Source organism: Pyxicephalus adspersus, chromosome 2, assembly GCF_032062135.1.
Source record: "Pyxicephalus adspersus chromosome 2, UCB_Pads_2.0, whole genome shotgun sequence".
Taxonomy (NCBI): domain Eukaryota; kingdom Metazoa; phylum Chordata; class Amphibia; order Anura; family Pyxicephalidae; genus Pyxicephalus; species Pyxicephalus adspersus.
The window spans coordinates 64,982,136-64,993,651 of record NC_092859.1 but is presented as its reverse complement, the minus strand read 5'-3'; positions in this window follow the sequence as shown (position 1 = coordinate 64,993,651).

The following is an 11,516-nucleotide window of genomic DNA, read 5'->3' as shown; positions in this document are numbered from 1 at the left end:
CAGATATTTCATTCTGATACCACTTGCTATCAAAATAAAGAGAAAACGTTCTGTATTTCAGTAAAAAAAACAGATATTTCATTCTGATACCACTTGCTATCAAAATAAACAGAAAGATTTCTGTATTTATATAAAAAAAATGCAGATATTTCATTCTGGTACCACTTGCTATCTATCAAAGTAAACAGAAAAATTTCTGTATTTCCATAACAAAATTGCAGATATTTCATTCTGATACCAGTTGCTATCTATCAAAATAAACAAAAAAATTTCTGTATTTCCGTAAAAAAATTCAGATATTTCATTCTGATACCACTTGCTATCTATCAAAATAAACAGAAAAATGTCTTTATTTCTGAAAAAAAACAAATATTTCATTCTGATAAAACTTGCTATCTGTCAAAATTAACAGAAAAATTTCTGTATTTCTGTAAAAAAAAAATACAGATATTTATTTCTGATACCACTTGCTATCTATCAAAAAATCCATAAAATTTCTAGTATTTATCTCCAAAAAAAAAAAGATATTTCATTCTGATCCCATTTTCTATCAAAAAAGACAGAAGACATGCCTGTATTTCTCTAAAAAATATACACATATTTCATTCTAATACCACTTGCTATCTATCTAAAAATCCAGAAAAATGTCTGTAGTTCTGTCAGAAAAAAAATAGAGATATTTCATTCTACCACTTGCAATCAAAAAAGCCATAAACATTTCTGTATTTCTCTTAAAAAACTACAGAGCTCTATTTTATGATATCTTTGGCAATCTATCAAAATAAACAGAACATTTTCTGTAATCCGGTAAAAAATGCAGATATTTAATTCTGATACCACGTGCTACCTATCAAAAAAGTCATGAAAATATCAGTTTTTCTCTCAAAAAAATACAGATATTTCATTCTGATACAACTTGCTATCTATCAAAAAATCCAGAAAATGTCCGTATTTCTGTAAAAAAAAATACATATATTTCATTCTGATACGACATGCTATCTATCAAAAAAGCCATAAAAATCTGTATTTCTCTCCAAAAATATTTTTAATACCTTTTGCAAGCTATTAAAAAAAGAAAAATGTCGGTTTTTCTGTAAAAATTACAGAAATTTCATTCTAACTTTCTATAAAAAAAAACAGAAAAAAATTTTGTATTTCTTTACAAAAATACACATATTTCATTCTGATACCATTTGCCATCGTTTAGAAAAGCCATAAAACTTTCTGTATTTCTCTCCAAAAAATAAAGATATTTAATAATGATAACTCTTGCAATCTATGATAATAAACTAAAAAATTTCTGTATTTCTGAAAATAAATTACAGATATTTCATTCTGATCCTATTTGCTATCTATCAAAACATTCAGAAAAATTTCTGTATTTCCGTAAAAAAAAATACAGATATTTTATTCTGATACCACTTGCTATCCTTCAGAAAAGCCATAAAAATTTCTGTTTCTCCCCAAAAAATAAAGATATTTAATTATGATAACTCTTGCAATCTATCAAAATAAACAGAAAAGTTTCTGTATTTCTGAAAAAAAATTACAGATATTTCATTCTAATCCTATTTGCTATCAATCAAAACATCCAGAAAAATTTCTGTATTTCCGTAAAAAAAAATACAGATATTTATTTCTGATACCACTTGCTATCTATCAAAAAAGCCATAAAACTTCTAGTATTTTTCTCCAAAAAATACAGATATTTCATTATGATCCCATTTGCTATCAAAAAAGCCAGAAAAAAGCCAAAACTGTTTGTATTTCTCTAAAAAAATACATATATTTCATTCTGATTCCACTTGCCATCCATCAGAAAAGTCATAAAACTTTCTGTATTTCTCAAAAAAATTACAGATATTTAATTATGATACCACTTGCTATCTATCATAAAAGCCATAAAATGACTGTATTTCCGTAAAAAAAAAGGGATATTTAATTCTGATACCATTTGCTATCCGTCAGAAAAGCCATAAAAATTTCTGTATTTCTCTCCAAAAAATAAAGATATTTAAATATGATAACTCTTGCAATCTATCAAAATGAACAGAAAAATTTCTGTAATCCGGTAAAAAAATGCACATATTTAATTCTGATACCACTTGCTATCTATCAAAAAAGTCATAAAAATATCTGTTTTTCTCTCCAAAAAAAACTGATATTTCATTCTGATACCACTTGCTATCTATCAGAAAACCCATAAAAATTTCTGTATTTCTCTCCAAAAAATACAGTAATTTAATTATGATATCTCTTGTAATCTATAAAAATAGAAAAAATTTGTATTTTTGTAAAGAAAATACAGATATTTCTTCTGATACCACTTGCTATCTATCAGAAAAGCCATAAAAGTCTGTATTTCTCTCAAAACATTTTAATTATGATACCTCTTGCAAGCTATTAAAAAAAAGAAAAATATTGGAATTTCTGTAAAAAATACAGATATTTCATTCTGTTACTTTCTATCAAAAAAAAAAAACGAAAAAATTCTGTATTTCTCTACAAAAATACACATACTTCATTCTGATACCACTTGCCATCCATCAGAAAAGCCATAAAACTTTCTGTATTTCCCTCCAAAAAATAAAGATATTTAATAATGATAATTCTTGCAATCTATCAAAATAAACAGAAAAAAATTCTGTATTTCTGAAAATAAATTACAGATATTTCATTCTGATACTATTTGCTATCTATCAAAAAATCAAGAAAAATTTCTGTATTTCCATAAAAAAAAATACAGATATTTACTTCTGATACCACTTGCTATCTATCAAAAAAGCCATAAAATTTCCAGTATTTATCTCCACAAAATAAAGAATTTTCATTCTGATCCCATTTGCTATCAAAAAAGACAGAAGAAATGTCTGTTTTTCTCTAAAAAATATACAAATATTTCATTCTGATACCACTTGTTATCTATCAAAAAAAACATAAAAATCTGTATTTCTCTCCAAAAATATTTTATTATGATATCTCTTGCAATCTATAAAGAAAAGAAAAATGTCCATATTTCTGTAAAAAAAATTCATATATTTCATTCTCATACCACTTGCTATTTATCAAAAAAGCCATAAAATGTCTGTATATCTGAAAAAAAAAGATATTTCATTCTGATACCACTTGCTATCCATCAGAAAAGCCATAAAAATTTCTGTATTTCTCTACAAAAAATGCAGATATTTAATTATGATAACTCTTGCAATCTATCAAAATAAACAGAAAAATTTCTGTAATCCGGTAAAAAAAATGCAGATATTTAATTCTGATACCACGTGCTATCAAAAAAGTCATAAAAACATCTTTTTCTCTCCAAAAAATACCGATATTTCATTCTGATACCACTTGCTATCTATCAAAAAATCCAGAAAACGTCTTTATTTCTGTAAAAAAATACAGATATTTCATTCTGATACCACTTGCTATCTATTATAAAAGCCATAAAATCTGTATTTCTCTTCAAAAAGATTTAATTATGATACCACTTGAAAGCTAATAAAAAAAAGAAAAATGTTGGTATTTCTGTAAGAAAAACAGATATTTCATTCTGATAACTTTCTATAAAAAAAACCAGAAACATTTCTATATTTTTCTACAAAAATATACATATTTCATTCTGATACCACTTGCCATCCATCAGAAAAGCCATAAAACTTTCTGTATTTCACTCCAAAAAATAAAGATATTTAATTATGATAACTCTTGCAATCTATCAAAATGAACAGAAAAATTTCTGTATTTCTGAAAAAAAAAATTACAGATATTTCATTCTGATCCTATTTGCTATCAATCAAAAAATCCAGAAAAATTTCTGCATTTCCGTAAAAAGAAATATAGATATTTATTTCTGATACCACTTCCAATCTATCAAAAAAGCCATAAACTGTCTAGTATTTATCTCCAAAAAAATAAAGAAATTTCATTTTGATCCCATTTGCTATCAAAAAAGACAGAAGAAATGTCCGTATTTCTCTAAAAAAAATACACATATTTCATTATGATACCACTTGCTATCTATCTAAAAATCCAGAAAAATGTCTGTAGTTCTGTTCTGTAGTTCTGTAGTTTCTCTGTAAAAAAAAATAGAGATATTTCATTTTACCACTTGCAATAAAAAAAAGCTATAAAAACTTGTATTTCTCTCAAAAAAACAGATCTTTAATTTATGATATCTATGGCAATCTATCAAAAAACACAGAATATTTTCTGTAATCCCACAAAAAAATGCAGTTATTTAATTCTGATACCACTTGCAATCTATCAAAAAAGTCATAAAAATATCAGTTTTTCACTCCAAAAATACAGATATTTCATTCTGATAACTTGCCATCCAAAAAGCCAGAAATGTTCTTTATTTCCCTAAAACAAATACAGATATTTAATTCTGATACCAATTGCTATCTATCAAAATAAATAGAAAAATTTCTGTATTTCTGTACAAAAAAATACAGATATTTAATTCTGTTACCACTAGCTATCTATGAAAATAAACAGAAAAATCTCTGTATTTCTGTAAAAAAATACAGATATTTCATTCTCATACCACTTGCTTTCTATCAACATAAACAGAAACATTTGTGTATTTCTGTAAAAAAAAATACAGATATTTCATTCTGATAGCACTTGCTATCTTTCAAAATAAACAGAAAATTTTCTGTACTTCTGTAAAAAAAAATACAGATATTTCAGTCTGATACCACTTTCTGTCTATCAAAATAAACATAAATATTTCTGTATTTCTGTAAAAAAAAAGTATTTCATTCTGATACCACTTGCTATCTATCAAATTAAACAGATTTTTTTCTGTATTTCTGTAAAAAACAAATACAGATATTTTTTTCTGATACCACTTGCTATCTATCAAAATGAATAGAAAAATTTCTGTATTTCTGGAAAAAAAATACAGATATTTCATTCTGATACCACTTGCCTTCTATCAAAATAAACAGAAAAGTTTCTGTATTTCTGTAAAAAAATGCAGATATTTCATTCTGATACCACTTGCTATCTATCAAAATAAAGGGAACAATTTCTGTATTTCTGTAAAAAAAAAATGTTTCGTTCTGATACCACTTACTAGTGTTGGTCGAATAGCTCACTATTCGATTCGGCAGGTATTCGCTCGAATATAGCAAAAAAATTCGGGTGGTCAAATGTCAAAGTCGAACACTATTAAAGTCAATGGGAGTAAAAATTTTTTTTTTTTCAGCACTGTGTAGAGCTTCTACAGCCTCCAAACAGATGTAGAAAGATACAAAAAAAAGGATACATAAGGAGACTTCCAGATCTCCACCGCCCCACCCTGGGGAATGAGTACAGGGGTACATAAATTCCCTTACTCATTCCCTGAAAGGGTTAAAATATAAGTAAAAAATAGGACAAGGCTTTAATGGTTAATTATTTTATTAATGTGTGTGTGTTTGTGTAATTAAACTTTTTTTTGTTTTACAGGTTATCCCAATGACAGGGGGATTTCCAGGGTTGCAATGAACAGAGCCCTGGAAATCCTCCTGACAGTGAGGGATTGCAGGGCACTAGGTGTTAAATGAGGACAAGCCTCTCCATTCACCTCTAGTGCTCTCGCTGAGGTTTTACATTTCTCAGCCATTCAGCACTAGAGATGAATAGGGAGACTTGTACCCATTGATCCCTAGTGCTCTGTGATTGGCTGAGAAATAGGAAATCCTGATGACAGCTCAAGCATCATCAGGATTTCCCTTTCCACAGCCAATCAGGGAGCAGAGCAATCAGCGGAGCTTTACTATGCTGACAGCTCTGCTCCCATGATCACTCCCGCAGCCCTAGAGCAGCTCTGACATGTATTACAGATACAGAATACATGTCACAGCTCCTCTAGCGCTGCGGGAGTGATCAGGGGAGAAGAGCTGTCAGCATAGTAAAGCTCCGCTGATTGCTCTGCTCCCAGCTTGGCTGAAGAAAGGGAAACCCTGATGATGCCTGAGCTGGTATTGGGGTTTCCTATTTCTCAGCCAATCACAGAGCAGTAAAGGTAATAAATGGAGATAGTATCTCCATTCAACCTCTATTGCCCTTGTATTGCCTGCAGTTACAGCTAATTGAAGGCACCTGCTTTCAATTAGCTGTGACCGCAAAGCTCCCACGGTCCAGGAATCCCACAATGACATTATGATTCATAATGTCATTGTCGGATAACCTGTAAAAAGTACAAAATTAACAAGTTAAAATAAAAACACATACAAATAAATTAATTTAAGAAAAAATTTTATTTTAAATTTTTATTTTAAAAATGTCTGTATTTCTGTAAAAAAAATACAGATATTTAATTCTGATACCACTAGCTATCTATCAAAATAAACAAAAAAAATTCTGTATTTCTGTAAAAAAATACAGATATTTATTTCTAATACCACTTGCTATCTATGAAAATAAACAGAAAAATGTCTGTATTTTTGTAAAAAAATACAGATATTTCATTCTGATCCTACTTGCTATCTATAAAAAAAACCCATAAAAACTTCTTTATTTCTGTAAAAAAAAAAAAAGATATTTATTTTTGATACCACATGCTGTCTATCAAAATAAACAGAAAATGTTCTGTATTTCTGTAAAAAAAATACAGATATTTATTTTGATACCACATGCTGTCTATCCAAAAGGGCAGAAAAATGTATGGATTTCTCTACTAAAAATACAAATATTTAATTATGAATCACACAGCTCCATTACATGTGATATAGGCCTCAAAGTAGATAGAGGCAGAGGGCCCTGAGGGAGGTGCTCGGTAAAAAAAATTATCTAGTTACACAGCTCGATTGCAAGTTATAGACCTCAGAGACAGTGTAGAGGTAGAGGGCCACTAGGGGGAGGAGTAGAAGGAGATGCCGAAAGGCTGTGAACGTGCTCTACCCATCAAAATGTCCGTGCAGCAGTTGACGACTAATCAGTACACTATGCAGAGGGGGTGTTGAAGTCATTGCCGATCCAAACCTTATTCATTTTAATAAAAGTGAGTCGGTCGACATTTTCTGAGGAGAGCTGAATCCGTTAGTCACTCAGTATGCCCCCAGCTGCACTGAACGCTCTTTCAGATAACACACTTGCGTCTGGGCAAGCAAGGATCTGAATGGCATGTTCTGCCAGCTCCAGCCACTGTTTAAGCATGGATACCCAGTAGCCCAGTGGGTCCTGGCTTTGCAGGTTGCAGATGTCCAATGCAGAGCTCAGGTATTCCTGCACCATAACTGAGTACCGCTGCTGAGTGTCATTGGCAATTGCTGCATGACTGGCAGATTGCTTCCGCTGAAAAAAAGCCTGCATAGTTTGGATTAGACAACCTCTACTGCTGCTGCCACCCATGCTGCTTAAAGCAGTTGTTTGGCTCCCATGGCTGGTGGAACTGCCATAGGGATCCCTGCTGCTGCTGCTGCTGCTTCTGCAGGCAGTCTGAAAGGCTGAGCACAAGTCCCTTACAAGCACTTCTTGGTAGTGTTGCATTTTAGGTTCCCTGTATTGGGGCAAGATCAGTTGTTGTATCTCAGGCTTGTAATGTGGATCCAATAATGTAGCAATCCAATGGTCGTCAGTCTTTGTTTTTATGTGTTGTATACGTGGATCTTTGGCTATGCACTCCTGCATGAAGGCTGTCATGTGGCTCCAACTACCCACAGCTAATTCTGGACCCACACTCCTGTGGGTCGAACAGCAGCACAGGGTCATCCTCCTCCTCTGCCTGGTTTTGCCATCCACAAAACATACCGCCTTGTGTTTGGGTGGATGGATGCCATGTACCCTCAATATACTCCTCTGCCCCTTTCTCCCATGCCTGCAATGTCCTCCTCATCCTCTTCCACCTCCTCCTCTTCCTGGATTTGTGGTGCACTATGCCTAGTAGGCACACATTTCCGAGATGATGTTTGAAACGTCAACTCTTGATACAGCGTCCGCTCTGTGTCGTGTCCGAGATCCACCATCATCTGTTTCAGCAGGCATATGATGGGGATGGTGTCACTGACACAGGCCTGATCCTTGCTGATGATCCTGGTGGCCTCTTCAAAAGGGGACAATACAGTGCACAAGTCCTCAATTTGCAGACACTCCGCAGGGCTGAAGAATGGTAGTGTAGTTCTACTTCTGAAACGAACAGACTCTGCCACGTAATCCACCACCGCTTTCTGTTGTTCAGCCAGCCGGTGCAGCATGTAAAAGCTGGAATTCCAATGTGTGGCCATATCACAAATTAACCGGTGCACTGGCAGGTTGAGATTTCGCTGTAAATCTACAAATCTGGCACTGGCTCTGTACGACCGGCGGAAATGCGCTGACAACTTTCTGGCCTTCAATAACAGCGGCTGAAGGCCTGGGTAATTCATAAGGAAGCGCTGAACTATCAGGTTCATGACGTGAGCCAGGCAAGGTACGTGTGTGAGTTTCTCACAACACAGGGCTGCCAGCAGATTGGCCCCGTTGTCACACATGACCTTGCCTGGCTGAAGTCTGTTAGGAGTTAGCCATATGTCCTCCTGCTCCCGCAAGGCACTTAGAATTGCTGCGCCCATGTGGCTGAGGGAACCCAGGCTTTGCAACCTCAGGACTGCGTGGCAACGTCTGAATTGTGCATCGAAATAGCAAACTGCAGGTTGTTGCTGGTGGTGAACAGATGCTGCCGAATGGAAGGTGCTGGGTTTCCACGGTAAAGTGTCCCTGGAGGCAGAGGTTGAGGCAGAAGAGTCAAAGGAGGAGGTGGAAGTGAAGGTTGAGGAGGAAATTGCATGGCAATGTGCTCTGGGCGGAGGTAGGTATGCAGGCCTTGCTGCAGCTGCATCTTCCCCTGCTGCCACCAAAGTTACCCAGTGAGCTGTATAGGAATTATATCTTCCTACTCCATGCTTGCTCGACCAACTGTCGGTTGTCAGGTGCACCTTGCCAGAAACTGAGTGCTGCAGGGCCAGGGACACATTGCTCTGCATGTGATCATGCAAAGCAGGAAGACATTTTTCTGCAAAATACTGTCGCTTAGGCGTAACGTACTGTGGGTTCGCGCCGAGGAATGCGTAGCAGAATGCATTGGAGTCCACCAGCTGGTAAGGGAGGAGCTCTAACGCAATCAGCTGTGCAATTGCCGTATTGATTAGCTTTAGTAGAAGTTGTGGGAGATGGCAATGATGCCTGGTCCTGACTGCTAGCAATGCGACAAACAGCAGCCGATCTGCGTTGGAGCTCCTGCTCACCGCTGGTGGAGCCTGAAAAAGGTAATGCTCGGCTACATGCCACACTCAAATTGCTGGCAGTAGCACGGGTAACTTTGGTGGCAGAAGGAGGAAAGGCAGTGGAGGAAGATCAAGCAGTTTGAGCTTGCTTCTTGGGCGGAGGTAGTTGCACAGAGCTTTGTGCTTTGACCAGGTGTTCCCGCCAGGTTACTGGGTGGTGGCTTTTTAAAAGAGTGCTCATGCAACTTGTTCCAAGTTTGTTTGGGTTTTTGCCTCGTTTCAAGTGCTGAGCACACAGTTTACAGATGACCATAGTGTAAAAAATGCCCATACTGGCGAACATCTAACTAGGCCGAAAAGTCCTCTGAAGCTGGTGCTCGTGGTGGCGGTCGGTGGTTGTTGAGGCAAAGCGGTGTTGGTGACAGCTTCCAACAATTTACTTCTATGACTTGCCTCACTGGTACTTGAAGAATGCAGAGGGTGGGCAGCTTTTACCCTCTTCCTCCCTATCCCCCTTTGAGAGCGCTCTGCAACCTCCTCCTCTTCTTCCTCCTCCTCCTCCTCCTCTTCTTCCTGCCTATGATGATCTCCTTGTTCGCCCCATGACAGATCAAGGACATCATCATCATCATCATCATCAGAAGAGACAGTTTCCCTATCTGTGTCGAAAGGAAGCAGCGGCCTTTTGGAGCCAGTTTGAATTGGCTCGTCTGGCTCAGAGTGTTCTGGTGAAAAGTAACTGGGGGGAAAGCCTGTGAACTGACTCTCTTCGTCAGATGACTGAAACAACTGAGCATCTTGAAGGAATGCTTGTAGCTCCGCCTCTCCAACCCCTCGGTGGGACTCCTCTACGTACTGCCGTACACGAGACTTTCCAGCCGCTGATGAAGAACTAGGAGGAACAGGTGTATCATGGACTGTTTGGGACACCTGTAAGGCCTGTGTCTGGGACTGGGATGAAGAGGGGGTACAATCACTTGACCAAGGCTGGGTCATGTACTCCACTACGTCTTGTTCATGGTGTGGCAATAATGGACGCCCACCACCAACAGGAGCGCTTCTTGTTCTTGGGTCTGCAGCTAAAAACAAACTCATACTGCTTTGCTTGCCACCCCTGCCAAAGCTGCCCTTTCCTCTTTGGCCAGACATTGTAGAAATTTTTTTTGTGGCTTGACACCCTGCAAAATACTTTGTAGCTAATTTGCTATATGTATATGTAAATTTGTACAGTAGGTGGATTTTTTTATTGGGGGGGTTGACACAAAAAATGTAAGTTCGCTGTGTGTGTTGTATGCAGCACTTTGCTTCAGTGGTGAGGCTTGTAATATGCAGCACAGTATACAAACTATATACTGCAGTATACACTGCGTCTGTGTGTCTGTCTCTCAGTACAAGTGTGATACTGTGCACGCAGTCAGAGAGGGGACCCTGCCTCTGGCTGCGTGTATGTAACACACTGACTGACTATTTATCTATCTATCTATCTTTCTAGCTTTCTATCTATCTATCTATCAATGTATCTATCTGTATATCTATGTATCTATGTATCTATCTATCTATCTATCTATCTATCTATCTAGCTATCTATCTATCAAACAGTGAAACACTCTACCTATCTGAGTACAGTAGATTTCAGGACTGCACAAATACAGTACAATCCAACAATCTATCTGACTAATAGTGTGAGTGTGACACAGTCTACCAAAATAAAGCACTTTTTTCACTTTGACAAAGAAAGCAAGCCAAGCAGCACAGAAAGGTTGTGATGCTATCAGCAAATCTCTGTCAGGAGAGGTAAATGTTGGCTGACTGACTGGCTATATAGGCCAATGGCTGCCTGTGTGGCATGCAATGACAGACAGCCAATCAGCTGCCTGCCACAACAATAATGGAGGGGGGCATCCCTGCTGTTATTGGAGGGCCCTAGGCATCATGGGGGAGGTCCCTAGGCATTGTGGGAGGGTCGAATTCGAACAGTCATATTCGGGTCGAACATTAGGATGACCTGAATTCTAACAACAACACTAATTTGGGAATTTCCCAAATTCCTTGACTATATCTGCCATATAAAGATCATAACATTACCCTTTTGTTTGTTTTTGTTGCAAAATGTACCAATAACACATATCAGCTCTTAAATTCAAACGTAAGTACATTGGGTCTTAATGTTAACAATGTTAATTTTGTAGTTTTTAAAAAAATGAGCATTTCTAAACATAAAGATTCCACGTGTATTACGCTAGAGTGGCCAGTACTTTTTTTCTGTCTTTAATCAACTTAAAGCTATTATATAGGAATCACTGGCTGTAAAAGTTTTTGTAATAA